Source organism: Manis javanica, chromosome 8 (assembly GCF_040802235.1).
Source record: "Manis javanica isolate MJ-LG chromosome 8, MJ_LKY, whole genome shotgun sequence".
In the NCBI taxonomy this organism is placed as follows: Eukaryota; Metazoa; Chordata; class Mammalia; order Pholidota; family Manidae; genus Manis; species Manis javanica.
Window position 1 is genome coordinate 123271397 of NC_133163.1, and position 27122 is coordinate 123298518.

General features: G+C 56.1%; 1 protein-coding gene across 9 annotated transcripts in view; it reads left to right on the plus strand.

The window, feature by feature from the left end:
* The window catches only part of LINGO1 (leucine rich repeat and Ig domain containing 1), a 291038-nt gene that overhangs the window by 143693 nt on the left and 120223 nt on the right, over nt 1-27122 (plus strand). The window contains exon 1 of one of the 9 annotated variants that reach the window (XM_073212206.1): nt 21003-21025. The exons of the other annotated variants lie outside the window; for them this stretch is intronic. The gene's annotated coding sequence lies outside the window, so the exon portion shown is untranslated. Of the gene's footprint in view, nt 1-21002; nt 21026-27122 lie in introns of those variants that run through there. 9 annotated transcript variants of the gene reach the window in all.

Here is a 27122-nt window from a genome sequence, read left to right on the forward strand (position 1 = left end):
GGCCAGGGGGCCTCCTACCGCAGGGGGTGGTCAGCCAGCCAGAGAGCTGGCAGGCTGGGCTGGGGGCTGTCGGGGCAGGTGGGTTCCTGATGGACCTTGCTGGGGTACTGTGGGCTGTGGGGATGCAGAAGCCAGATGCTCTGCATGAGGGGTGCTGGGGGTAAGGACATGTAAGTGAAGCTTTCAGGGGACAGGGGACAGACCTGGGGATTTGCGGTGGGAATCTCAGAGAGAGTGGGTATCTGTGTGTGTGTGTGTGTGCGTGTGCATGTGCGCACACATGCATGAGTGTACATGGTATGAACAAAACTGAGAGGTAGACTTGACCCATGAAGGACAGTGAGAGGCAGCCAGAGGGGAGGAGCTTGGACAGGGCCTTGAATACAGGACTGGGAGGCCCCTCTGGGGGCTACGGGCAGGGAGGCTGGTGCCACGGTGCCTATGCCCCAGAGGGGTGGCGGCACCATGTCCGCTGGGCTGGGGATGTCGGGGTCTGCCTGGGGAATCCATGGGGAAGTGGGCCCGCCCTGGGCTGGCAGAAGCCCCCTCTTGGCCGCACTCATCTTTCTGCTCTTCCCCCACAGTGCGTGCTGACTGCGACCGGCAGGCTGCCGTTCCGGGGCCCCCAGAGGCCAGTCTGTTCGCCTGCCGGTGCCGTCTGACTAGGCAGGGGGCTGAGGACGGCTCACGGGGCCTTGTTCCTGTGTGCCTGCGGGAGGGCTTGATCGGAGGGCCAGGCAGGCCCTGGATGAAGGACATCCTGCTCGGAGCCCTGGGGGTACAGTGTGGGGCTTGGGGGTCCCAGCCACAGCAGGGCCTGCTGGGGAAGAGTCCCCAGACCGCAGAGAAGGCCGGCCACCTGGCAGCTGTCCTTCCTCCAGGCCTGTCCTTGGGGCGCGAGAGGCCCTGGGACACAGAATTCCTATAGCCCCAGTTTTGCTCTTCTGCTTCCCTGCGGTTTGTTCAGGATCTGTTCTTGGCGTGCACCTACTAAGTGCTTCAGCTGTGTGGGCCTTGTGCTGCCAGAGCTGCTGTGCTCGCCCTGTGGGTGGGCTTCCGTGGTGGCGGCTCTGACCCTGGCAGCTCCTGGCTCTCTGCGGGCCAGGAGCAGCCCAGCTTACTTTCAGTTCACTTAGCATTTCTCTGCTGCTCCTGGGCACCCCACAGGGAGGCTTCTGCTCAGGGCCAAGTGCCCCAGCGGCTGAAGTGCGTTGCAGGCCAGGCTTGCCAGAAAGAATACAGGAAGTCCAGTTAAATTCGAACTTTTGACAGACAACAAATTACTTTTTTTGCATAAGTATATCCCAAATGCTGCATGGGACATAGAGTTTTATTTTTAAATCTGGCACCCCTAGTGAGGCTGAAGCCCCAGTCCCCTTCCTCCGCCGGCCAGTCCTCCCAGCTGTGCCCACCTTGGCCCCCTCAGATCAGGTGCCTCCAGTGCCTGTGGCAGGTGCCCTGGGGCCGGGGCCTCCCAGCCTGCCCAGGCCACAGTCCAGGGGCATTTCCTGATCCCCAGGTCCCCAGGGCCATCCCTGGGACGGAGACCTGGAGGCGTCAGCTGGAGGCTGCGCCGCAGCTGCAGCTGCCGAGAGGGCTCTCCAGGTCCCCCTCTTCGCCTCCCTGCTCGCTGAAGCACGGTGGTCCAGGCCTAGGAGGTCAAAGGGTGGGGCCGGCTCCGCCTTCATGCCTGTGAGCAGAGCTGTGAACTGGCCTGGGGCTGTGAAAGAAACCAGAATAGAAAACCATTTTCTGAGCTTGGAACCCAGAGTACTTGGGAGTGCGCGGGCGGAGGTGAGGGGTGACTGGGGTGAGGCAGGGTCAGATGATGCGAGGCTTAGAACGTCCCGTTTCTGCATCTTCTAACACTGGGGACACATGGAAAGTCTTCTCTCTGTAAGCAGTCATTTTTCTGACTGTTAAGTCTATTTATATTTTCTGATGATTAAATATGTCATTTATATATTATCTACCTGCCTAACAATCCAGAAGTATTTAAAGCATGCGTTTCAAGCCCTTCCCATAAGCTCTTCCTCCCCAGAGCTAAACACTATTAACTAGTTTGATATATATCCTCCTAGACTCTTTTCTATGCACTATAAACATATTTTAGAAGGAAAAGCATGGGCTCCTACTAGTTATACTGCTCTGCCACTTGACTTCTCACCTAACATACTGTATAGATCATTCCAGAGTTCTTCACTATCCTTTTATGCCCACTGTTGGGATGGTCTTTAAATTACGTGTCAGTTCTAGTCCTGTCTCTCGGTGAGCATTTAGGTTGTTTCCCGTGTTTGGCCATTTATAAACCTTGCTCGGGGAACCTCCCGGTACATCTGGCCGCACTTGTGTTATGGGTCCTTCAGGAATGTCTCTGTAAGTGACTGCCTGGATCGGAGGGCATGCTTACTTCAGGTTTTGACCTGGACCACCAGATCAGCCTCTAGAAGGTCGTGCTGACTTAGGCACAAGAAGCCTTGCCCCCTCGCCCCAGCCAACCATGGGCATCATCAGTCACTTAAATCCCTGCCAATCTGATAGGTAAAACTGATCTCATTTTACATTTCTTTGATCGCTAACGAGGTCAAGCTTATTAATGTGTGCTTATTGGCCATTTCAATTTCTTCATGTGTGAATCGCCTGGAATTCATTGTTCATGTCATGTTCTCGGTTCGTTTTTCTGTCCATCTGTCCAGTCACTCAGGAAACATTTACTGAGCATCTACTGTGTTGGACACCGTTTTGGTTGAGGGCCCGACAAAAAAAAAACCTGCTCCAACACAACTTACGCTCCGGTGGAGGAGAGGTAGCCGAGAGAAAACAGATAAATGCGTGAAATATAGTGTGTGTATGAGTGTTAAGTGCTAAGGAGAAAAAACAAACAAGCAAAGGCCTGAAGGACGCAAGAGCGCGAGCCGTGCGGAGGTTCCGGACCCTGGGTCAGGAGCAGGCCGGTCTGTTCAGGGCTCGGTGAGCCTGGCGGGGTTAGAACAGGGTGAGTGAGGGACGTGCATCCAGAGAGGGATCAAGAGCCACACTACACACGACGGCCTTGCAGGCTACCCTAAGGACGTGGCTTTTATTCAGAGTGAAGCAGGGAGCCGTGAGAGTTTCTGGCTTTCATTTAACCAGATCACTCTGGCTGCTGTTGCAATGGTTTAGAGAAGAGATGGTGGGGGCTTGGGCCAGGCGAGCTTGGTGGAGGAGGGGAGAATTGGATGGGTTCTGGGTGCATGTCAGTGATAAAACCAATAGGATTTGCCGACAGATTGGACGAGATGGTATATGTGAGGGCAGGGGAAGCCAGAAATTGCTGTCCTGGTCATCTTGGGCTGCCGTAACCAAATGCCACAGGCTGGGTGGCTTAAACAACACTCATGTATTTCTCACACCTCTGGAGCCTGGAAAGCCTGAGATCAAGGTACTGGCGGACTTGGTTCTTAGTGAGGACCGTCTGCGGGGCTTGCAGACAGCGGCTGTCTCAGATGGCTGCCGTATGCTCACTTGACTTCTGACGTCTCTTCCTCTTCTTAAAAGGTCCCTAATCCCATCATGAGGCCCCACTCTCATGACATTATCTGACCCTAAAGACCTCCCAGAGACCCCACCTCCAAACACCATCACATCCAGGTTAGGGCTTTAACATATGTAATTTGAGGGGCACAAACATCTGGTTCACAAAAATGACTCCAGGAGTTTTGCCCCAAGTAGCTAGAAGGCGGGAGGGGTTGGGGAGAGGAGGTGCTGTCGTCCACAGAGACAGGGCAGAGAATAGGGAGGAGCAGGTCTGGTGTGCGGGGAGGGGAAGGGCTAAGCTGTGGACAGGACTGACTACACGATGTGCGGAGCCCAGAGCAAAATGAAAATGCGTGGCCTTTTGTTTTAAAAAATTACTAAGAACTTCAAAGTGGTGACAATAGAGCATTAGACCAAGCTTGGGCCCCTCTAAGTGTGCAGTGCTGGGCAACTGTCCAGGTGGCGCACCTCTGAGCAGGCCCTGACTGTGGACATGCGAAGGGAGAGATGCCAGTACATGTCCAAGTAGAAACGTGGAGCTGACAGCTGGGTGTATGAGGCTGGAGCTCAGGGGATGGGTCTGGGCTGGCAAAACAAAGTCGGGGTCGTCAGCATAAAGACAGTATCTAAAGCCATGAGCCTGGGTCAGCAAGGGAGTATTGACAGAAAAGAGGAGGACCCAAAACCCAGCCCCAGAGCCCCCTTCAGTTAGAAACTGGGGAGCTGAAGAGGAACTGCAAAGGTGCCCGAGAAGGGCTGGCCAGGGCAGAGGACAGCCAGGCAGGTAGGAGTCCTGGAAGCCAAGGGCAGGACGTTTCAAGCAGGAGGTCGAGTAAGATGCGGACGGAGCAGTGATCATGCGTCAGCCATCGGGAGGTCATGGGGGGGACCCCAGTTTCAGTGAGGAGGGGGAGGCAGGTGTGTAAAACGCATCAGGCTGACTTGCAAGAGCAGATTGATTTATAAGAGGTTAAGGGATTTAACCCTTTATCTATCATTTGTTACAAAAATTTTTTCAGTTTTGTAGGGATCTTTTTTGTCATTGAAATTTATGGAGTTTTGTTTGTTTGTTTTTTTTTAATCACCTTAAGAGTTTTAAATTGTCCCGTGACCAACTCAGTCATTCTTTTCCTTTAGAGTTTCTGGTCTTAGCCACTGCAAAGTTTTGACAATGTGGTTTACATTGTTTTCTAATTGTTTATGATATTTTAGAACATTGAAATCTCTAGTTTCTCTGGAATGTTTTTGTGTATGGCTTGAGGTTGGGATCGAAGCGTTTATTCCCCAAACAACTAGCCTGTTGTCTCAACACTGTTGACGGGTGAGCTGTCCTCCCCCTGCTCCACTCCTGTCGTCTGGTGAATGCGGGCCTTGCTGTTGGATTCCACCCATCTTGGCTTGGGGACAAATTTAGGAAGTCAGGAGAATAGGTAGACCTGGTGACTGACTGGAGGTGGACTGTGAGGAGGCTAGAGGAGTGGAGGCCGACTTGTTTCCTTCAGTGAGGGAGGAGGCAAAGGGGAGTCAGGGGCTACGGAGCTCCAAGGGTGGAGGGACTCCTCTGTGCTGCTACAATTCTGCAAGGCTGGTGTTCCATGTACCCATTTGCGGAAGAGGACACTGAGATTCAGGGAGGATTCAGTACGTGTCCAATGGCATCAGCTCTTAGGAAATGGAGCTGAGACTGCAGGCAGCCATCTCAGCTTCCGTGTCTCCTCCTGTCCACCCTGGTGAAGGGGACAGAAGCAGGGAGGTTTCCAGGAAAGCTGGGAGGGCTTCAGGAGCAAAATACCCCCACACCTCACTCTGCATCCCCATCTGCCATTTGTCTGGGTCTTGAAGGTTTCCCATTTCCAAGAGCAACCTGTTAAAACCGAAATACTCCTGGCAGGGAATCACACAGTAGGTTTACAGCGAACATCTTAATTATCCGTTAACACCTCTGCAGGGATGAGCTGACAGCCAGCTGAGGACACTGAATGGGGCTGGGTGTGTCCCTGGGCTGGGAAAGGCCAGGCTGAGGGAGGGTTAGGAGGGGAGGGGCAGCTTTTTCCTGGACCCACGGGGAAGACGAGGATGCTGGAGCTGGGGAGCAAGCGCCGCAGGACAGGAAACCTGGGGCGAGGGCTCATAGAGGAGCTGGCATCTATTGGACACCCGCTGTGTCCTGGGATCAGAGGAGGCCTGTCACGTTCTCATCTTTGCTCTTGAGAAAGCCTGGCACTCAGCCACCCTTGAGCTGCCTGGGGCACCAACTGCCAGCGGTCACTCAGAGCTGGAACGAGCCCCTGAAACACAGAGACAGGATCTCACCCAGCCCTGAGGGGTATAGGGAGAGGAGAGAGGCTGGGGCATCTAGAACCTTCTGTAGTTCTTTGGGGGCTAGTCTACCCTGCCAGGGTCGGGGCTCGGTGTGTATCCAGGTTTGGGATCAGAGTGTTGGCAAAGTCAGTGATCAGCATGACCAGGCTTCAAGTTCAATGTGTGAACAGGATCCAGGCTTTTTATAGGTCAGAGGGTAACTAGGGTCAGGAGGGTCTAACCCTGGAGGTCACCCAGGTGGGCAGCTGAGCTCCTTAGGCTGAACGGAGCTGTAACAAGGGGTCCCGTATGGGTGCAAGGCTGCTTCCCTCCCCGCTGGTGCGTGGGGGCCAGGGACGTAGGCAGGAGATGTGACTGCTTTCTAAAGCTGGTGCTCCTGCCCCCGAGGGTCTTCTTCCCCGTTCACCTCACTTGGCATGTGGGGAATGAGCTGTGTCTTTGGGGGATGTCATGTGTCTAAAGGGGACCGGCTGCCCAACTGCTTCGTCACAGCGTGAGGCTCCGATTCAGCCTCCCTGGGCCTGGCCTCCCCCGCACCTCCCCTCATCCTCCCTCCCCTCCCCTCATCCTCCTCCCCTCCCCTCCCTTCCCCTCCCCTCCCCTCATCCTCCCTCCCCTGCCCTTCCCCCCTTCCTTGCCGGCCAACCCCAGCCTTGCACCCAGTTGCTGGCACTCAGACCCTGAGACACCCGGACACCCTTGTAGCTGAGGCTGTCACAGACCCTGGGTGGCCTGCAGTGGGGCACCCCCTACCTCTGCCCAGTTCTCTCCTGCACACCCTCCCAAAGGTGTGGCAGGGGCTTGGCTGGGGAGGGAGAGGTGAGTGGTGATGAGGTGGGGCTTCCCGGAAGGGGGAGATGAGCTCGGGGCCTAGGAGCAGGCCTGAGAGAGCGCTCAGGGAGGGCGACCTGTGGGAGCAAAGGACAGGGGTCTCTGGAGGTGCTGGGGGTAGGCCCTTCAGTGAGACGGGCAGCTGGGAGGTGTGACAGTCGGACGGGGGAGGCCTCCATGGCCACCTGAAGACTTCAAAACTTAACTCATGAGGCCAGTAGTTTCCAAACTCTCTAGTGGTTCAAACCTGTCACAGGGAAGCCTAGAGCAACAGGTGCGCTCAGTCATTCCTTCAGCAAATATGTGCCGGGCACCTCATTTTCTAGACCCAGAGGCACAGATGGGAACCAAACAGAAAACAGTTCCCGGCCCGCAGCAAGCTGACCCTCTGCAGGGAGCCTGTGGCTGAAGGACAAGTGAGGGACCTCCCCCTGCTGCCCCCCAGCCCCCCTATCTGCTGTCTCCGCCTGGCGGCTCCCAAGGCATTTTCACACACAGGGACTTGCAGGGCTGCTTCTGGAATCTGCTGCCCTTAGGGACCTGAGGGAGAAGGCAAGGAAGGTTCTGGGAGGGATGACGGCCAAGACAAAGAGAAGGAAGGTGAGCGTGACAGGAAGGGAGAGAAGTGCCTGCCTGTCAGGAGAGGAGGCCATCCCCGTGGTGCTCACCCCCCAGGGCAGAGAAGGAAATGAAGCCCTCCCAGGTGTGTGGCCAGCTGCCTCCTTTGACCCAGAACAGTCGCTTTGCTTCAAAGCCACTCTGCGCCTGAGGTTGGCCTCTGCCCCTGGCCAAGCCAGAGTGTCCAGTCAACCCTGCTGGACCTCTGAGAAACTAGGTGTCTAGTTCATGGTGTGCCGGTCACGCCTAGGGATTGAGGGAAGCATCTGCAGGGCCCCTGTGGTGCCAGAGGAGGAGTGTGGGGCAGGGGCCTCACTGCCATGGCTGAGCTGCCTTCAGGACCCAAAGGGGACTGAGGCCTGGTCCTGCACCGGACCCCACCCTGAGGCCCAGGGAATCTGGGGCCTTGAGGCAGGAAGCAGAGCTGCCAGCACTTCTGTGCCCACCTTCCTCTGTCCCCCTCTGCCCTGGGTCATGCTGCACAAGTTGGGAGGCCTGGCATCTCTCCTAGCTCTGCCTCCAGCTTGCCATGTGACCTGAGGACGGGCACCTCTGAGCCTGGGCCTCGGTGGCTTGCCTGAGACGTGACAGTCACTCTGCACCAGAGCCATCCGAGGCAGGTTTTGCAAAGCATGGAATGTGTCCTGGGTTAATGTGCTGCTGTGGTCTATCGTGTGCTTCAAGTCCCTGCCTTTGGGGTGCCAGCTCTGGAGACCATGAAGGGGCCTCAGATAGGGCCAACTCTCTGTTCTTGTGGGGTGACAGATGTATAAACTGGAGGTTGAAAATTGGAGGCCCCAGCCAGGGATGTGGCTTGTGGATGTGTTTCGTTCCATCTTAAACAATTTTTTTAATTGAGATTTAATTCACAATCCATAAAACCCATCATTTTGAAGTATATGATTCAGTCTTTTTCAGTATATTCCTAAGACTCTTCAAGTACCATTACTATCTAATTCCAGAGCGTTTTCATCACGTCAGAAGGGAGCCCTACACCCATTAGCGGTCCCTCCCCCTCGTTCCATCCCCCAGGCCCCAGCGGCCACCAGTCTTCCCATCTCAGGGCTCTGCCTGGTCTGTCACACAGATGGAAACATGCAAGGTGTGGGTGGCCTTTAGTGTCCCTCTTCTCCCACCCAGCATGGTTCTCAAGGCTCAGCCATGTTGTACCTGGTTTTACCACTTCATTCTTTCTTACGGCCCCGTAATATTCCATCGTATAGATATACCACCTTTTGTTTATCCATTCGCTCATGGGCATTAGGATCATTTCCCCTTTTTGGCAATTATGAATACCACCTCTGTGAATAGCTGTGTAACATTCTGTGTGGGAACAGGTTTTCCACTTTCTCGGGTCTACCCCAGGAGTAGAATTGTCGGGCTATAAAGTGACATGGTGTTAATGCATAGACAGGGCATGTGCTGTCCACTGATGAAATCCTGCCCACTCCTGACTGCATTACCTGTGCCCCTTTACTCACTGTCATTTCCTCTCTGGCCCCTGTAGGCATTGAAATTTTCAGCCCCTGACTATATAGAACAGTGATGGAGGGAAGCACAGCATGCTGTAGCAGCCAGAGAAATTTCCTCCCCCAGGAAGGGGTCCTGGAGGGCTTCTCGGAGGAGATGTCACCCGAGCTTAGCTGAGGCCTAGTGGGCATTTTCTAGGACAAAAGGACAGTCGGAGCATGCCCCTGGCAGGACGCGAAGGCAGGGAGGTCTGAAACTTTCCCGTGCCTCGTCCCGAGGAAACACCCCTCCACAAGCCCTGGGAAGGCAGGGGCCCCAGGGACACCCCCTGAGGCTCTCTCCCTTCTAGCGCTTGCCTTCTTGCCATCTTCTTTTTTGCCCAGGGAGCTGCAAACAGTTTGATGGGTCTGAGAAGAGAAGGGGGAAGATGAAGGAGCAAGATTAGCTAGTCTTAGGCTCCTGCAGAGAGAGCCTGAGGCGGGGTGGGCAAAAGGTTGGGGGCCTGGGGTCAGAGGTGACCCTGAATCAGGACTCTGTGTCCCAAGGTGGCTTCCGACTTTCCCTCCCTTGGAGACGGAGATGGCTGAGAGGTGGGCTGGGCCCCTCCCCCCTTCCCCAGGGCCAGGCCGGGCCTATGGCAGAAGCGGAGCCAGGGACCCGACCTGGCGCTGCGCACACATCCTCCCAGGTTTCTGCTCCACTACCTAATGAGTAATTATACCTTGACATGCACGGAGATGAAGAAAGGATTTTCTGTGAGGCAAAATCTTCTTGAAATATTCAGGCCACGCTGGGCTTCGCTTCCCCAGCTGCCTAATCACTGCTGCTTGGCTTGGCCACAGCTTGAGAGGCCACATGTGCCTGGGAGACCACCTGGGCTTTTGATTTCCTCCTCAACAGGGAGAGGTTTACTTGGCCAAGAAGACCCTTGGCTTAGGCCCTTGGACGCTGCGTGCGTGCCTGCGTGTGCTGGCCTGTTCCTAGCCTGTGCACGTTCATTTATGAGCTTGGCCATGAGCTTGTGTTCAGAGCGTGCATGTTCGTACGTGCCTATGACTGTGGCCCCCCTGGCAGGTGCAGTGCGGTTCACACAGCAGTCTGGCTTGGCTTTAAAGGCGCTGCTCTGCTGTACCCTGTTTCTGTGAATCTTGTGTGGGTTGCCTATGAGACCCTCTCGTGGTGGGTGAGGGACTGCCCCTCCAGGGACCTCTGCCTCTGGCTGGCACGGCATGAAGGGTTTTGCAGTTGCAAGCCTTCAAGTCCTCACAGGCTCAGGGGCACTGGACAGCAGCTGGCCTGCTGAACATTTGAGTGGACCTTTGCCTCCCTCTGGCTTTTGTGTTTGCTTGATTTCCACCAGATTTTGAGGGCCTGGTGGGGTGCCGGGAGGGTGGGGAGGACGTGCTTCTGAGACTTTGCTGAGCTGGGACAATGCCCCTCCCTTTGTGGGTGGCCCCTCGGCCACCCAACCTGTCTTCTCTGGCCCATGAAGTCCCTGCATGTGCCCTGAGGGTCACCCCTTAAAGCCCTGTTTGCACATCATTCACTCCTCCACACTGTGGAAGATCGGCAGTACTGGAATCATTGTACCTGTTCCGTAGATGAGGAAACTGAGGTCCAGAGAGGCAACGAAACCCGCTTAAAGCCACTTGGTGAACCAGGGCTTGGAGCAAGATCACTACCTTCTCCTCTGTGCCCTCAGCCCCAGCCGTGGGCCCTTGGTGAGGGGGCTCTGCACAGAGGTGACAGACCTGGTTTTGTGAATGAATCCAGCTGGAGAATACCCCGCCTTCCACATGGAGCGGTCAGCACTCAGCATCGCCTTGGAGACACGGCCCCAGGGCTCTTTTCATCTCCAAATCAACAGGCAGGGATGCAAGAGGCAATAATATTGATGTCCATCATTGATATTTCCTTATTGTGGCTGTAATTAGCAATTCTTCCACTGTTGAGGCCAGATCCGGCAGACAAGTGGAGGAGCTCTGGCTTATTAACGTCAGCTCATTAATGTCACACTGACAAGGCTGAAGTGGGGGGGCCTTAGGTAGGCAGGGGGAGAAGCAGGAAGCTGAGCAGAAGGTCAGCAGCGTTTCCTTCCTCCACACTTGCTGCCTGAGTACAGCCCACTAGAGCCCCCCTCATCCCCTGCATCCCAAGGGACCTCACTTCCCAGGTTGCCTCCCTCTCTCTATTCTGCGAGGATGGCTTGGGTTAAAGAGCAGCATCCATGCCCCTGGGAAAGCCCACAGGCATCAGCCTGAGCCCCCCACCCCAATCCCAGGGAGCTCCGTGGAAGCCTTCTGGGTGACCAGAGGGGAAAGAGCAGCTCCTCAGCCCTCTGCCCTCTTGTGCAGCTGGGAGAACGCCCTGCCCCCACGCCTGGCCGCATTCAGACCTTCATCCCGCCACTGGGGCTGACCTCCAAGAGGCAGGCACAGCCCTTCTTGCTGGTCACTGCACGTGACCCCTCATCTAGGTACTATTTTGAACCTCCTCATCCATCCACTTCTGCTTTCCCTTCTTCCCTCCCTTCCAGGGAATTCTTGGGTCAGCATCCACCACCTGAAACTCTTCGGAGCTCTGCGGTAAGCAGATGGTCCACCTCTCATGGCTGTCGGGTGGGTAAGCTCCCCGCCCTCTCTGAGATTAGGAGGCCTTACACATTGTATGCCCAGGGGCTGGTGTTTACTGGATGAGGGCCCAGCACCTGCTGCAAGGCTTCCCAAGGCAGAGAGAGGCAGCCCTGCCTGCTGAGCTGCCTGCCACTGAAAGAGACCTTCGAAGCTTGTGTTTCAGCTTGTGCTGGGACCTGGCAGTGATGTCCACGCGTTCACTTCATTCATTCAACAAACACTTGCTGTATGCTGTATGCTTGGTGCCAGGCCCCATGGAGCGTCATGCTCGAGATGGTCAGGTTTTGGCCATTCCCTAGGGAGCCCACAGCCTAGTCAGGACAGAAGCATAATCAGACCCGACTAGTGCAGGGTAAAACTTGCCCGTGGGAGCACCAGCACAGCTCTGTGTGGGTACGGGGGTGCCGGGGCCGGAAGGCGGCACAGAGGAGGGCGTATCTGAACAGGTTCATTCAAGCTGATGGAGAGGGAAGGGCACCACAAGCAAAACGAACAGCCCGTGGAAAGGCTGCGAGTGAGAATGCTGGCTGGGCTCAGGAAGAGGCAGAGAGTTCAATTACAGAGTCCCCAGGTGGGTGGGCCTGGTGGCAGAGATGGGGTGGCGGGAGCTGTAGGGGCAGCATCCTACAGATGCTGGGGACTGCTGGAGGGGCTGACGAGACCATCTCTGAAGGCCAGGGCTTCTGCAGATGGTCACAGACCAGGACACATTGCAGGGAGGCTCAGTGCTTCTCCTTTCCTGCCCAGGGGAGGGTGAGGTGTGAGTCCGTGCCACGCCTCCCAGCAACCAGCCCTCGGGCCTCAAGGCAACCCCTCCAGTGTGATCAGCCCACTGGGCAGAAGGGAGACTGAGACCCAGCAGTGGCAGGCTAAGACCCCCAGTTCTCAGGGCCTAGGGCAGCCACCAAGCATGGCACAGGGAAGACCTGGCTAGAGAGGAGGTGGTGCAGGGCCTGTCCGGGGCAGAGGTCAGACAAGGAGCCTGGAATGCCGCACAGCGAGAAGGTTTTCCAGGATTTGGCTTGAGTACCTAGCAGCTGGTCTCTGGAGAAATGTTCTTTTACACACCCCGGAGGGCCCAGAGTAGCCTGCAGGAGAATCAAGCTCAGCCTGGCCCATTTTTACACGTCCACCTGTGTGTGTTCAAGCTCGTGCTTGTGTGTGTGCAGGCATGCTTCTGTTTGCACACCCAGTTCTCCAATGTGTCCTGTGTGTGTCCTCATGTGTACAGTCGGGTATCCACACATCTGAAGGAGCATGTCCCTGGTAGTGTGGCTCTGCATCGGTATGTGTGCTGTGACCCCTGGCCACAGCCAGCCCCCCAGGACACACCCTGTTCCTCCCTCCCGAGCAGGGGAGCTCCCGAACTCACTGCTGCCAGGCCTGGGCCCAGTTCTGGCCTCTGGGAACAGGGCCTGTGGGTGGAGGTGGGCACCAAGAGGACAGCTCAGGTTCAGTGGGGTTGGCCTGCTTTCTTTTGTGCTCAGCTATCTGCCCCCATCCCTACGTATCTGCCCCCATCCCTGTCATAGGACCCTGAGAAGTAGGTACTGTCTCTCTGCCACTAAATATGGCCCCCATGATGTGGAGCTCTCCGCCTCCCCAGGCAGCCCCAGGGGGACCTGCAGGACATTGCCCAGAAAGGAGAAGTCAGGAAGGCCGGAGGGTGGGGTCAGGGCTCAGCTCTGACCAGTCAAGACCTGGGGTTTCACCTCCCGGCAGCAAGGTCAGGCCTGAGGATTCAGGGCCTTTCACCTTGTTATCAAGAGCCTATTTCAGCTATTAATGACAGAAGCCAGGGATTTGGGGAGGATCTCTCTCATTTGCCAGAGCTTCCCACGAGCCTCCTCCCTTCCCACCTCTCCCTCTCTCCCTCTCTCCCTCTCTCCCTCTCTCCCTCTCTCCCTCTCTCCTCTCCCTCCCCTGGTGCTCCTGTGTGGCTGTGAGAGAAAGAGAGAAATCTGGGTCAGTCTCCCAGGGAAGGCTCCATGGCATCTCCCCAGCTTCCCCAGAAGATGCTCAATGTTGTGGACTCGGGCTGTGGTCCAGAGGCCACGGTCTGCCTCAGTCTGTCCCAGCCTGCCAGAGATGCCCCGTCGTGGGCCCCCAGGCTCACCGCCCACCCCCCCGCCTCCGGCTCCTCTCTGGCCAGGTGACTTCATGCTTGGCCCTGAGGGTCTCCCACCGCCGGGCCCCAGGACTCATAGGTCATTTTTGTCACACTGTGCTGATTGCATGGGTGGGGGTGACAGAAGGGCTCCCATCCCCCACTAGACCCTCTAGCTTCAGTCCCTGGGGTTTGGGTGCCAAGGGGAGAGGAGGTTTGGGAGGCCTGTGTCTGGAGCTGGGCCCTGCACAGAGAATGCCTGACACAGAGGAGGGACCCCTCCTGGGATTTCAGCTGGTATGGCAAGGGCTGGGGTCTGGATAGGCTGCCTCAGGGGTGGGAAGGGATTTCTGAGAGAAGGCAGCCAGACAAACAGCTAAAATAGTACTGCCGTTGCAGGATGGAGCTTGGGGTACGCCTTCAGCTAAGCCCTGAGGGGTTAAGCGGTGCCTGAGGCAGGACCAAAGCCCAGAGCAGCAGCCCTGCCACGCCCAGTGAGCTCAGGGAGACATTCACTTGACCGGCGGCAGAGGGAGGCACTGAGGTTTGCTGCAGCGCTGGGAAGACTGGATCCTGGGGAATTGCCACGGTTTAAGTCACCCAGGGACGCTAACAGCGCCCCCACCTCCCACCCTGGGTGACTCCAAAGCCACTTCCTTCTTACTGCACGAGTTCCCCTGGCACACAGTTCTCAGGTGGCCTGGCAAAGCTTTCCTTCTACCAGGGCATGAAGGGGGGTCCTCCGTGCCTGCGTAAGAATGTCTGTTGAATGAAAGGATAGAGAATCGGTTTGATTTAAGCCAGATAGAAGGAAGGACTTCCTGATGTCACAGGGGCAGGCTTAGCCTCAGGACTTGATGCTTTTGGAGGTGAGGCAGACCCTCAAAAGGGCTGTCAGGTGGAGGGCAATGACCCCAGCCTTCCCAGATTCCCTCAGGGACTGGTTCCTGCCTGTCAGGTGTGGGGAGGCCCTTAGCATGGCCCCCAACCTCCAGGCCCAGAGCCTGCTGGGATGCCCTTTTTTCTTTTTTTCCAAGCATAGTGAGTGTGTCCCCTGTGGGGACTGGCTGTTGAAATATTGGCGTCACTTGTGTGTATGTGTTGGCACACACCTGTGCTATGCGTGACATGCATGTGATAGGCAAGGGCACATGTGCACAGAGTGGCTCACAAGGCACTTCCTGGAGTTAGAAACTCTTAAAATTTGAGCCAGAGACCATCCAGCTTTAGAAGGGGCTAAAGGGGTTGGGTTTTAGGCCGCGAAGAGGGTGGCCGGCCTCCCTTTACTCGCCAGCCATTTATGGAGTGGGTCTGGGATGTTGAGGGAGGCACTGGTGAGGTCCTTGACCTTGAGGCCTGCCTGCAGGGGGTTCAGGGGGGTCAGGAAAGGCCTTGGAGAGAAGGCAGAGTGTCGGGTTTGAGAGGTGGAGGTGAGGGCGGGGTCATGGCCTCCTCAGATGGAGGCCCGGGGCAGAGCTGGGTCTTCCCCTCTGACTGGAGTCCCTGTGGTATTATCTAGGCTCCTGGCAGCCTGCCCTCATCCTGAGAACCTGTGAAAAGGAGTTTCTTGCCCCCTTGTCCCCAAGGGCCCCAGCCAGCCCCACACCTCCTCCCTTCCGACCCAGGCACACCCTTCCCAGACTCCTTGCAGCTTCGGCAGGCCAGGCTGCAAGCCTGTACTCAGGGGCCCCTGGGGCGGGAGCTGGACCTTCCGGCCCAGGCTGTCGGCTGGTCATCACTCTGCTAACTTGGCTGCCTCCGCACACGCACTGGAGCTCCTAGGACCCCACAGGCCTGGGGCGCAGGCACACGTGCGCATCCTCCCTGGTCAATAGCAGGGGAAGGAGCTGGACAAGGGGTATTCGGTCTGTCAGCCTGGTCATGAGTTGTTGTGCTGGAGGCGGCTCCTGTCTCAGCACCTCCTTCTCTCACCTTCATTCGGAGGGCCATGCAGGATCCAGGCTAGAAGGAGAGCTGGGCAGGGTGCCGGGTGGATGGGCTGTGTCCCGAAAGGAATGGCCCGTGCGGATCTGGGAGAATCCAAGACAGTTTCTCTCCCCACAAGAGCATTGGCCCTTGGAAGGCCTAAAGCCCCTCAGGGTCAGCACAGCCTTTGTGCACACAGGGGAACTGAGGCCCAGTGAGGGTGGAGGGCTGGCCTGTGCCTGTGTGGTGAGGGCCACCCTGTCTCAGTCCTCTCTGCGACAGGCAGGAGGGAAAGATGAGAAGCAGGGGAAGTCAGTGGGTCATGGGGAACATGGTCTAGGGTGCTGTGAGGCATGGGACCAACTGTTCACCCCACAAACATTGTCTAGGCCTCTGGCCAGAGGAAGGCTTGTCTCAGCCTTGACCTCAGGGACGATGGCCCAGCTGGGGAATGGACAGTGACCAGCACTGTGTCTCGTTTGGAGCCTCACACTGCCTGGCAAAGTAGGCACTGTCAGCCAACTTCATGGATGCGTAAACTGAGGCCCAAAGGGAGGCGCTCCCAATCGGAGGGATAGGGAGGGACAGCGCTGGCCCAGAAGGGACCCAGACTTGCTCCTGGTGAAGGGGTCTTCCACAGCTGAATACTCTCAGCATGGCTTTGAGGCAGAGCTGCAGCCAACGTCTCTGGGAGGGGAAGATGCTTGCCTTTAAGACTCCAGACTTGCCTGTTTCTTCCCTGTGCTGGTCGCGCATTTCTTCAGCAAGTCTGATCACAATACCTCATGCTTTAACTTGACCCCACCGCTCTTAAGAAATCTTGTCAGTCCGAAGTCCCTGCTGACCTCCCTCTGTTTTAGATCTCCTTGGTTCTGGGCGGGCCTAGCAGCTTGGGCACAGAGCCCTGCAGCCTCGCCAGCTCCCAGGGAAGGAGTGGAGCCGAGCCCCCACAGCCTTCCCACCCAGACCTACTGGAGAGTCAGCTCGCCTTAGCCTAGCATTGCCATTCTTACCACAGTCCCTGCCCATCTCATTTCTATTAAACTCATTTGCCATCTGAAGGGCTTCATTTTCCACTCTGTTTTCCCACAATCACTCCCCAGCCCTGTCCCCATCTCCCCAGCCTCTCACCGCAGCACCTGGCACAGTGGTTAGCAGGCGACCAGGCCCAGGCGAGCTCGGTCCCCTCCCACCCTCCCTCTTGCCCCTCTTGGAAAGGGGTCTGGGCTCCAGGCAGGTGCCTCATCCCTGCCTCTGTGGATTTCCGTGCTCTCAGGCCTGGCGCTTGGTTTTCTTGAGAACTGGGAGCAAGCAGACCGTCAAACCCCGGGAGGCTTCTCACTCCCCACTGCCCACCTTCCCCGCCCAGGCTGGGAAGACCTGGGCGTCACTCTGAAATCTGACGCTCACAGGCCCAGGTCTTGCTTATTATCCCTCCCAGACAACAAGGTCCAAATTTACCCTCATCCCAGGGAAAGCTGACCTTAGATCAGGGTGAGCAGGAAAGTAAGGTGGTGTTTTACTAATTCATAATAAGGTGTGAATGACTGATAGCAAGTTATCCTGTCTATGGATTTTAGCAGAGGAGCATTATGGCAATAGTAATAATAATAACACTAATAATCACTAACACTTAGTTTTTGCTGTATGTCAGGTACTGTTTTGAACACTTTACATGTATTAGGTCATTTAATTAATACACTAACCCAAATGAATTTCCAATTGGTAGGAAGATAAGGAAAGAGTGTTGAAGGGTGGGCGGAGAATGAGGCAGAAGGAGGGAAATCTCCAGACCTCCATCCCAGCCCCCACTTTGGACAGAGAAGGCAATCCAGTTGTTTGCATGGCAAACTGTGTCAGGCATTTGCTCAGGGTCCCCTTGGGAGGGTGAGGGAGGCTCTGCTTCTCCCGGGGGCCCACAGTTCTCCCGAGACACCTGGAAGAGTGGCACTCTAGGCTGGGCAGCCTCCCCCAAGATCTCCAATCACACCTTGGAATATCGGTGCTGGGGGTCATCGAGCATGCCCCCCGAGGAGCCACAGGCAATGTCCTCCATGGCCTCTGAACCCCTCTGATTCTCCTGTGGCTGAGTGGCTGCCTGGCCCTCTGGCCACACTGTTGACTGTACTCCAAGCTGGGTGTATCCGAGAGCCTGTGTGTAAGCTCCATTTATTGTGAACCTCAGATGAACCCTATAGGGTGAGCGGAGCTGGGATAAGGAGCCCTGTTCTCCAGGTGGGGAGACCAAGGCTCAGAGAAGTGACAGTGGACTCCTGTCTGGAAGGATGGCCCAGCGAGCCCCTGCAGTGAGGGCCGGGAAGGGCTCATCACACTCCCACGGGGGCTCTGCCGCTTTGAGCAGATGCATGTGAGACCGAGGTAGCGCTTCAGGCCCTGCCCCGTTCCCTCTCCCCAGGCGGTCTCCTGACCCCCAGGGTCCCCCTGTTGCAGGAGGCTGAACAGCCGCTCCTAGGCTACCTCTCTCACCTCACCCAGCTCCTCCTGCGTGTAAGCTTTCAAGGTCAGGCTGCCTGGTATTCAGCAGTTCACGTGGGAAAACCTCCAGTATAAATCTCCCAGCAGCTGTGGCCTCTCCCACACGACCAGCCGTGATGCCCCACAGCCCATTCCATCCAGCCTACCTGGTGATAACCACGCGGCCATCCCTCTGCAGGAAAAGAGCTGGCCGTTCCCTTCTTCCCCCCTGCCCTACACCCTGGTGGACAGGGCCCCAGGGACCCAACTCAGACAGAAGGAACATGGCTCTGAACTGACCTGAACCACCAACTGCTGTGTGGTCTCAGGCAACCCACTTCCCCTCTCTGAGTGTCTGTGTCCACACTTAGGAAGTGCATCTGGACAGGTAGCCTTGAGGATCCAGTGGGAGAAAGTGTGGGAATTGGCAGGGTCGCCACTGTGATGAGGGCTCCTGTGGGGGCTTGGTGGTCTTCAGGGCACAGAAGCCCGGTGGAGGGCACGATGGCACCTACTTCGGCATGTCAGGAAAGGCTTCTCAGAGGAGATGGCATTTGGGCTGGGCTCTGAAGCATGACTAGACTCTCCCACACTGGGGGTGGGGAGAATGGTGGCTGGTATTTTGAGGGTGGCAAGAAGGGGCCCCATATGGAGACATGAGCAGCCTATGGCCTTAGAGTCTCTTACTTGCAAATTTGACCCCATCAAGGCCTGCGTCTGCCCTTCAGTGGCTCCCTGATGCCCTTGGGCTGAAGTCTGCACTCCCTCAGGAAGCTTCAGAGGCCTGGCAAGGTCTAGGCCCTGCCACTTCAGGTGCCTGAGCCACCTGCCCTTGGCCCAGGCCTCCAGGTTTGACGAGTTTTTTTGAATTCTCTACAAGTTGAAACTTGTATACCAGCTGTTCCCTAATTTGACTCATGACCACAATAAAATTTGACTCTGTGATCAAATCAAACTTCCAATGCCATTTAGGTCGCACAGGCCCTGTGCAATCCACCTGCCCTTCTCCCTGGATCCAGGACCCTCTCTCTCTGGGCCTCAGACCCTCACGTCGAATCGCTGTATTTGGCACTCAGCTGAAGTGTGCCCATCGTAAAGTAGGCAGCAGGTGGCCAGTCCTAGTTCGCCTGGGACCAAGGCACTTCCAAGGTGCAGAACTTTCAGTGCTCAAGTGATGCTTAGCCCCCTCGTTCCCTCCAGCCCTTGCTGCCAAACCCTCCTGTTTTCTTTTCCTCACCGCGCTTCCTTCGGAAGACCAGTTTGTCCCTGTGGTTTCTCTTTGTTCATCAGCTGCCTCTGACACAGACCCTGAGCTGCCAGAGAGCAGGGCCTGCATTTACCTGTTCAACACTGAATCCCTAGTGCCCAGAACAGTGCCAGCATGAGAATGTGCCCAGTCCGTGTTTGTTGAATGAATGAACAATGGGCATGGACTCGGACCTGGGCAAGTCTCTTATCTCTGACCTCCGTTTTCCATCCTCCCACATGGGTGGGCTCTGGCTGTTTCAGGGCGGGCTCCCCCAGGCCCGGGGCCCCCATATGTAGCACGTGGGAGAGGAAGAGCAGCGCCCAGCTCAGAGAAGGGCTGAGTATGTGCGGACCCCAGGGAGGGCAGGGCTGGCGTGGCCCAGAGCTGAATGTCTCGGCCCTCCCCTTCCTGGACGCCCCATTATCAGCTGAGGGCCATTTCCGAGCCAGGCCATTGGTCCAGACCTGGGTTGGGGGTGTCCTGAGTCATGGCGCTGACTGCAAGCCCCACTCCCCTTCCACCCCCAGGGAACAGATGGCCCAGGCTTGGGCGGGTGGCAGAGATGGGGACTGGCATTTGTGTATGTGTGTGGATTTTTAAAAATCTGACACATTTTTGTCACGTCTTGGTGCATCAGAACAGAAAAGGAGGCGGGAGTGTGAAGAATGTTTTAACTCGCAACTTTGTAACAGTTCCAGTTTCTCCAGGCCTCCTCCCCTTCCCCAGAGGCCCCCCACCCCACCCCGCAGAGCCTCAGAACCCATCTGTTCCTGAACACTTGCTCCCCACCGCATCCATCCACCCGTCCACCCATCCTTCCTTCCTGTCAGCTGAGCAAGAGTAAAAATCAAAGGGATTCCAGGAGGACCCTGAGCAGGGAGGCAGGGGGCCTGCCTCTGGGTCTAGCTTGGCTCTGGACCTTCTGTGTGACTTTATGCAGGTCCTGACCCTCTCTGGGCCCCACCTATGTGCTCCAAAGGGGCCATCTTCTTTGGGGGTTCCCTGATTCTGACCCAAATAGACATGTCTAGGGACAGGTGTTAGAAATCGGGAGACCACAGGAGGGATCAAGATAGAAAAGTCTTGGGTTTTAGAGCATCCGGGGAGAATGGACCTAAAGTGGCAGAGGGAGCCGCGTCATGAAGCCAGGATGAGTGGGTCCCACCCTCCCCTCGCCTCAGGTTTGGGGCTTGGGCCCTCCCCAACTCAGCCCCACTCCATCTGGCTACCCAGGGTGCTACTCTGAAGGCCCCCAGGGCTGGCTCAAGTTTGGGGCGGCTGCTCTGGGTTCAGTCGGGGGACGGAGAAGCCAGGCAGTACCAGGAATGCCCCTCAACTGCTCTGCTGTGCTTGTTTGTCCTGCAGGCCCTGGAAAAGGAAGTGGGGTGGGTACCAGGCCCTGAAAGATTTGCTTCTCAGCCATCAGTCCTGCTGTCCCCAGCCTGCCTGGCACTAGCTTTCATTTCATTAGTCATGGAAATGCCAGGAGTCTGCATGACAGGCTGGTAGAAGCTGCTCTGGGCATGGCAAATGGTGAAGGGCATGAAAGGGCAGTGCCCTGGGGCAGCCCAGCCATGGCACGAGCCCAAGCCTTGCTTCCTGTTCCTACAGCACAGAGCCTCAGGCTGCCGGGCACCTGCGCTGTGGCTTGGGATGGTGTGGGACACGTAGCTGGGGCACCGCTGCCCAGCAGGGAGCGAAGACGGAGAGACGGGGAGGTGGGTGGGAAGACACCGCCATGTGACCAGCCCTCTCTGTTCTGCCTTTAGGAGCTAGAGAGAGAGTTCAAGTCCGCCCCAGATCACTGCTGACCACAGGAAGCCCCCTACGCAGGGCTGAGGAAACTCCTAAATATCGCCCCCATCTCCCTGCACCAGGGTAAGGCTTAGGGTGTCCTGCCCCAAGAGTCCCTGAGGATGTGGTCTCTGGTTCCCAGGAGGGTGGGCCCCTGGCCAGGGCAGCTGAAGAGGCCAGTATCACCCCCACTGCAGCCCAGGCCCAGACACCAGGGCCCAGCTGAGTTGGTGCCTTGCAAATCTTGCCATATGGGCGCAGGGTGGCTGCGAGGGGAGGAGCTGGGGTTGCCATGAGAACCCACATGCTTGGCATTTCCTCTTTTGGGGAAGCTGAACCATCCTTCGCAGGCGGTGTAGGCTTCTGAATCCCATTTCTCTGTGTTTTTTAGGAAGGGAAAAAGGGCAGGGAAAGGAGGTGGAAAAAGGCAAGGAGAGAGAAGAGTAGGACGGAGGGAGCAGTGGGTGCTGTCTGGGGCTGCTGAGGGCTGAGCAGGGGCCTGTGTCCCCAGAGCTCAGCCCAGGGCCAAAGGAGGGCCTGGTGTCCCTCCTACCCCTTTATCCAGGCCTTTGGTAAACCTTTTCCTTAAAACACGCAACCTCGTGCCCTGCCTGAGGTTTCCAGTCAACTTTTTGGTCCCTTTCTGGGTGCCTTACCCTCATACCCCTGAGAATCCACCCTGTGGACAGTGACACTGGGGCAGTGGAGGGCAGAAGACCGGGGCCCTGCCCCTGGGGTGCTCTGTCAGGGGCAGGGGTCCGTTCTAACTCAGCTGCTTGGCTTTAGTACTTCTGCAGTGGAACTCGACCCGGCTGGGGCAGACCTGGAAGGCCACGTGGAGAACAGGGAACTGTGATCAGAGGGAGCGGGAGCTGAAAAGAGAGGACCGCTCCCCCCCTTCCAGCTGGTCGGGGGTCAGGGGTCAGGGGTTGGGGGCCGGGGACATGCTCAGAATACCAGCTTTAGGCAGGCAGGTCCAGGCACGAATCTGGCTCCATCTGCATACCTGTGGCGCCTCTGGCATGTGAATACCCCTGCGCCTTGGTTTCCTCATTCTGTAAAATGGGGGTGATAGCACCTGTCTTGAAGGTGTCCTGCAGTGTGCACACCGCGGAGGGTGGCTGCCACGGGCATGAATGTTCCAGGCACCTTCTCCGATGTCTCCGGACACTGAGAGGTGGGTTAATGTGGTCCTGGGCCCGGAGGAGTGGTGGTGGGGCCCAGCAGGGCTGTGTTCTGGGCGAGCAGCGTCACACAGAGGGGCTCTCCTGCCTGGAGGGAGAATGGGAAGGTGGGAGAGGGGCTGCGGGTCACACCAGGGAGCTTGGCGCCACGTGCGCAGGCCCGGGCTGTGCGGGCAGCTCCACAGCAGGACTGGCGCCTCCACCGACTCCTGTGCCTTCCCACACTCCTCCTCCTGGGAGCCCTGCCTGTCATGTCCTGGGTGACCAGCCTTCCTTCTTGAGAAGTCCCCTTCAGACCCTTGGAAAGTGGGGCTACCGAGAAAGCAGCCCAGCACTGTGAGTGGCTCCAGCTCCACCAGAACTTCCTGGTGTGTGGCCTGGGGAGCCCCTGCCCTCTGGACTGCCATTTCCCAACTGTAAATGGGTTACAAACTGCTACCTTCCCTCCTCTAGGGGCTCAGTGGGCACCATGAGGTGACGGGCAAGCTTCCTGTAGGATGCGTCTAGAGACAGCAGAGAAAGGAAGTCTGGCTTTGATCTCACTGAGCAGGTGGGGGAATGCAGGGCGGAGAAAGGGATGCCTCCACCCTGGAGGTGGCCTCCAATGATAATGGAGCCCAGGCAACAAGCCCTACTATGTGCCAAGATTTTTATATCTCATTTCATTCTTATAGTAACTATAATAGTAAGCAGTATTAGTCCCGTTTGACACCAAGAAGGCTGAGGATCAGAGGAGAATAGTTTGCCTGTGGTCAACCAGCTAGGGTAGCAGAACCCAGGTCTGCCTGGCTCTGGAACCTATCCAGGCCCTTCCAGGCCTCTCTCCTCTCACTTCCTCCATCCCTCCCGGACAGAAGGCCCAGTCTGGCCCCTCCAGTGGGTCACTGTGAGGGGCTGCAGGGACACTGTGCTCAGCAAACCCTGGAAAATGAGGAGAAATGGATGCTCCGCATCAGGCCCCAGTACCCACTGGCTGAACATACCTTGCCAGCCTGGGAGAAGAACATGGCAATGGCATCAGGTGTATTGAGACTGACTCTGAACTTCGCTACTTACTCTGGTTGTCCACAAGTACTGAACCTCTCTAAGCCTCCATTTCCGTATCTAGAAAATAGGGACCAGAGCAGCATTTTATCAGTCAGACTAGATAAGTTTTGCTGCAATAATAAGCAACCATAAAAATCTCAGAAATTTAATACAGTTTAGGGGCATTTCTTGCCCCAACTGCAAAAGGGCAGGGGTTCTTGTTCCTCATTGTCACTCAGGACCCCAGGCTGAAGGAGCTGCCACCATCTCACCACACACCCACAGAAATCACAGCAGGAGAGGCGCGGGGAGCCGCCCTGGCTGTCAAAGCTCCCTCTTATAAGTGACGGGTAACTTCCGCTAACAGCTCATTGGCCAAAGTCAGTAACGTGGCCACGCCCAACTTCAAAGGAGACAGGGAAGGGCAGTTCCTTACCACGTGACAAAAACTGGGATCTTAGCAAACATTCCTCGCCGATGACCACAGGCGCCCGTCCCACAGGGATGCTGTGAGCAGACAGTGTGCGAAAGGGAATAGGGACCTGGCACCCAGAAGGTGCCAGATAGGTGTTTAGCTCTCTTCCTTCCCACTCCTAACTCCTAGGGGAGCAAGCCCCTCGTTCCTTTCCTAGCCGTCTCCCTCGGTGGGTCACCAGGGCTGATGGGCAATCCCGCACTGAGGATGAGGGACAGAGAGGGTAGTGTCATCCTCAAGGCCACACAGCACAGCAGCAGCAGAGCAAGTATGAGCAGACAGATGTCCTGACCCCAGCTGAGTACCGCCTAACCCTGCGCCTCTTTTAACAAATGGGAAAAAGCAGCAGATACCAGTAATACTTTGACTTTTTTAAGGGCTTCAGAAGACCCAGATCAAATTACACCTTCTGCAATCGAATAGTCAATTCAATTCTGTTGGACACTGAGAGGGCCTGCAGTAATATGGGTGGCCACTGCGTGGAGGACCCTGCCCCTTACCAGCACCTTCTCTCACCTCGCAGGAAGATGCCATCCTCCCTGGCTGGAGGCCGCCCGTCTGCCCTAGAGTCGAAGATGAGCCCAAGAGGGGTATCCAAGGCCTAGGTGTGGGGGAGGGGCAGCGGGCAGGGACAGGGACTTAGGACTTGGGTCTCTTGAGCCCATGGCCACATAAAGCTGTGTGACCTTGGGCAAGTCCCTTTCCCTCTTTGGTCTTCAGTCTCCCCCAATTAAGAGATTGGCCTGGTCCCCATCCCTACCTCTGACATCAGCATTCTGAGAGCTTCTTTGCCAAGCAGTGTTTGCCCTACCCCAAGTGAGGTAGCTAGAGCGGGAAAGAGGGCTTCATCCATCCACCCAGGCCCTCGCACTACATTCACTGGGCCTGTCACACCCTACCTTCCCCTGTAGTAGCTCACAGTGAGAAAAGGAGACAGACAGGTAACCAGGCAAAGACCAGGTATGTGACAGAAGCACACTTCCTCCAGGGAGGCTCTTTGGTTAAAAGCTGCTTCACAAATCAGATGGGCTATAGGCTGAGCCCAATTTCATGTCCTCCCCTTCCTGGTCCTGATATGACCACTACTGGACTGGAGAAATCCAGGAGGACTCCCTGGTAAAGGAGGAATTGGAACTGGACCCTGAACCCCTTAGCTGGGCAAGAAGGAGGTGCAGGTTCCAGGTAAATAACAGTAGAAGCAATGGCTTGGAAACGGGTTGCCTCTGGAGTGGGTTTGAGTGACAGATGTCACCTGGAAAATATATTGACTTGGGGAAATGATTTCCGTGTTTTAGAAACACACACGCAAACACACTTTCCCCAGCAGCAGCCATGAGATGTTGGGGTTGTTCAGGAAGACAAGAAGAGCTGTCAGCCAGACTTTCATAGTGCAGAGAAGGGATGCTGCCGGAAGGCCCAGAGAGGCTTCTCAACCCCCAGGGACTGTGGGAAGGGCCCCCTTTTACCCAGGCAATCAATAACAGCAATGAGAATAGCAGTAACTCTTTCTGGCACTTTACCATTAATGAAGCACTTTCGTATCCACCGTCTTATTCGATCCTCACCGTGGCCCTGTGAGGGATGCTCAGTCCCATTGATCCCCTGATTCACGGAGAAGGCAGAAGATTTGCCCAAACCTGGTGGGTCAGCGCTCACCCCGTCTGACTCCGTGGTGTGCTTGCGCCTGCTCCCCAGGAATCACACGGGCCCTCACTGGGGGATGCCTCCTTAGATGGAGCAGAGGTCTAGCTGATACAGGAAGTGGGTTCTAGATCTCCTGCTCTGAGGCTTTCCTTGACTGGTCACGTTTGAAAAGTCTTCCAGGGCCAGCCTTGCTCTTCCTTCAGCCTGGAGTCCCTGGGTGCCTGGGCGAATCCAGAGACCCAAAGACCTCAAACCCCAAGTTACTGTAGAGCCTGTTTCCCTTGAAACAGGATCGCGGCAGGAATCCAGTTCACTGGGTGAAGGGCAGCCATGATCCTGCCCCAGGGTCTGTACTTCCGTTCGCTGGAGTTACTCAGCCATCCAGTCTCCGGAGTTTGTATCTCCTTGTTCTCCTGAAGCAATTTAGACAGAGTGCTTTACAGGACCTCGAGCTGTGAGGCTGGTTCATGCCTCAGAATCATTGCTTATTAAGTCAAAGCATGATTTAAAGAAGTCTAAACACCCAGGTACAAAGCGGTACTTCCTTGGTAGAAATTGAGTGTTATCAGTCACAACTTGATACAAATTTTGGCTTCCGTCATTTGGACTTACAAAGGAACTGTTACCACTTTTCCCAGATTTGGGTTGCCAGGGTTCTGGGGGTGCCCTGGGCCACATGATGTTAAGGTTCCGTTGGCTTCCCAGGCCAGCCACCAACTTGTTTGCGCTTTTGGGGGTCGGTTTGGTTTCTTTAGCTGCTTAGCTTTTTCAATACCAGCCTGCAAATTATCAGATAGAAGGTGTCAACCGCCCTCTTGGAATTTCCCGCTAGCTTTCTGCACACTATTCACTCAGTTCTCTGTCATTCATTTCATTTATTCAAAAAAATATTTCTGGAGTGTCACTCACTAGGGGTGCACAGTGAAAGAGGCAGAAAGCTCCTAGCTACCATTCCACAAATGGAAGACTCTCTCCTTCCCCTAAGTTTTCCATCAAATTGGCCCCTGTGTACGTATCCAGATACATCAATCTGCTATCGCTACTCTTTTCCAATCGAGACTTTCCTTCTCCACATTGCTCTCCTGCTTGACCCCCCTGCCTTTGAAGCCTACCGCTGAGGTCAAATTCACTCTAGACTCAGCCTCTAAGTTGTCTACGTGCCTTCTGTTAGCACAGGCTCGGGCAGCTTGGGGGAGCCACCAGCTCCTACACCATGCCTGTGAACCCCAACCCCAGGTCGCCCTTCTCTCCACCCCATCCCCAGTCCTTATTGCCTCACCTTCGTTAGCTGTGCATGACCTCTCCCCTCTGTGAGCACCCTACGGGACTCTTGCTTCCTCCGACAACCCTTCAGCCCCTCCCCTCACCCATCCCCATCCGGAGACTTCTCCAACTTCCACTGCAGTTTCCATTCCCAGCCTGGCCTGGCCTGCCATCAGGCAACTCTGGTCTGTCTTCCTCCCACCGCGGTGGTTTCTGGAACAGGAGGAATTGGTTTCCCTGGACAAGGGTACTGGACTGGACGCAGCCCCAGGCCCAGGTCTGCTGGGCTGACTCACCCTGCCCAGCCCAGACAAACCTGCAGGATCCAGGCTGCCCCCTGCTGGAGGCCCAGGTTGCTATGGCGACCCTCTGCCTGTCTAACCTGCGTGGAAACAATCGAAAAATAACAGTGAAGACTGTTTTATTCTGTGTCCCATCTGGGAGCCATTTAAGTCTCCCCACTCCTTTTGACATGTAATAATTTTTTTTCACTTTTAAGATTATCCTGAAATCTTATTTCCCCTTCTTCCCCCTCATTTCAAACTTCCGTGGCAGAGTCTCTGAGAGCCTCCGGTCTTAAGAGCATACA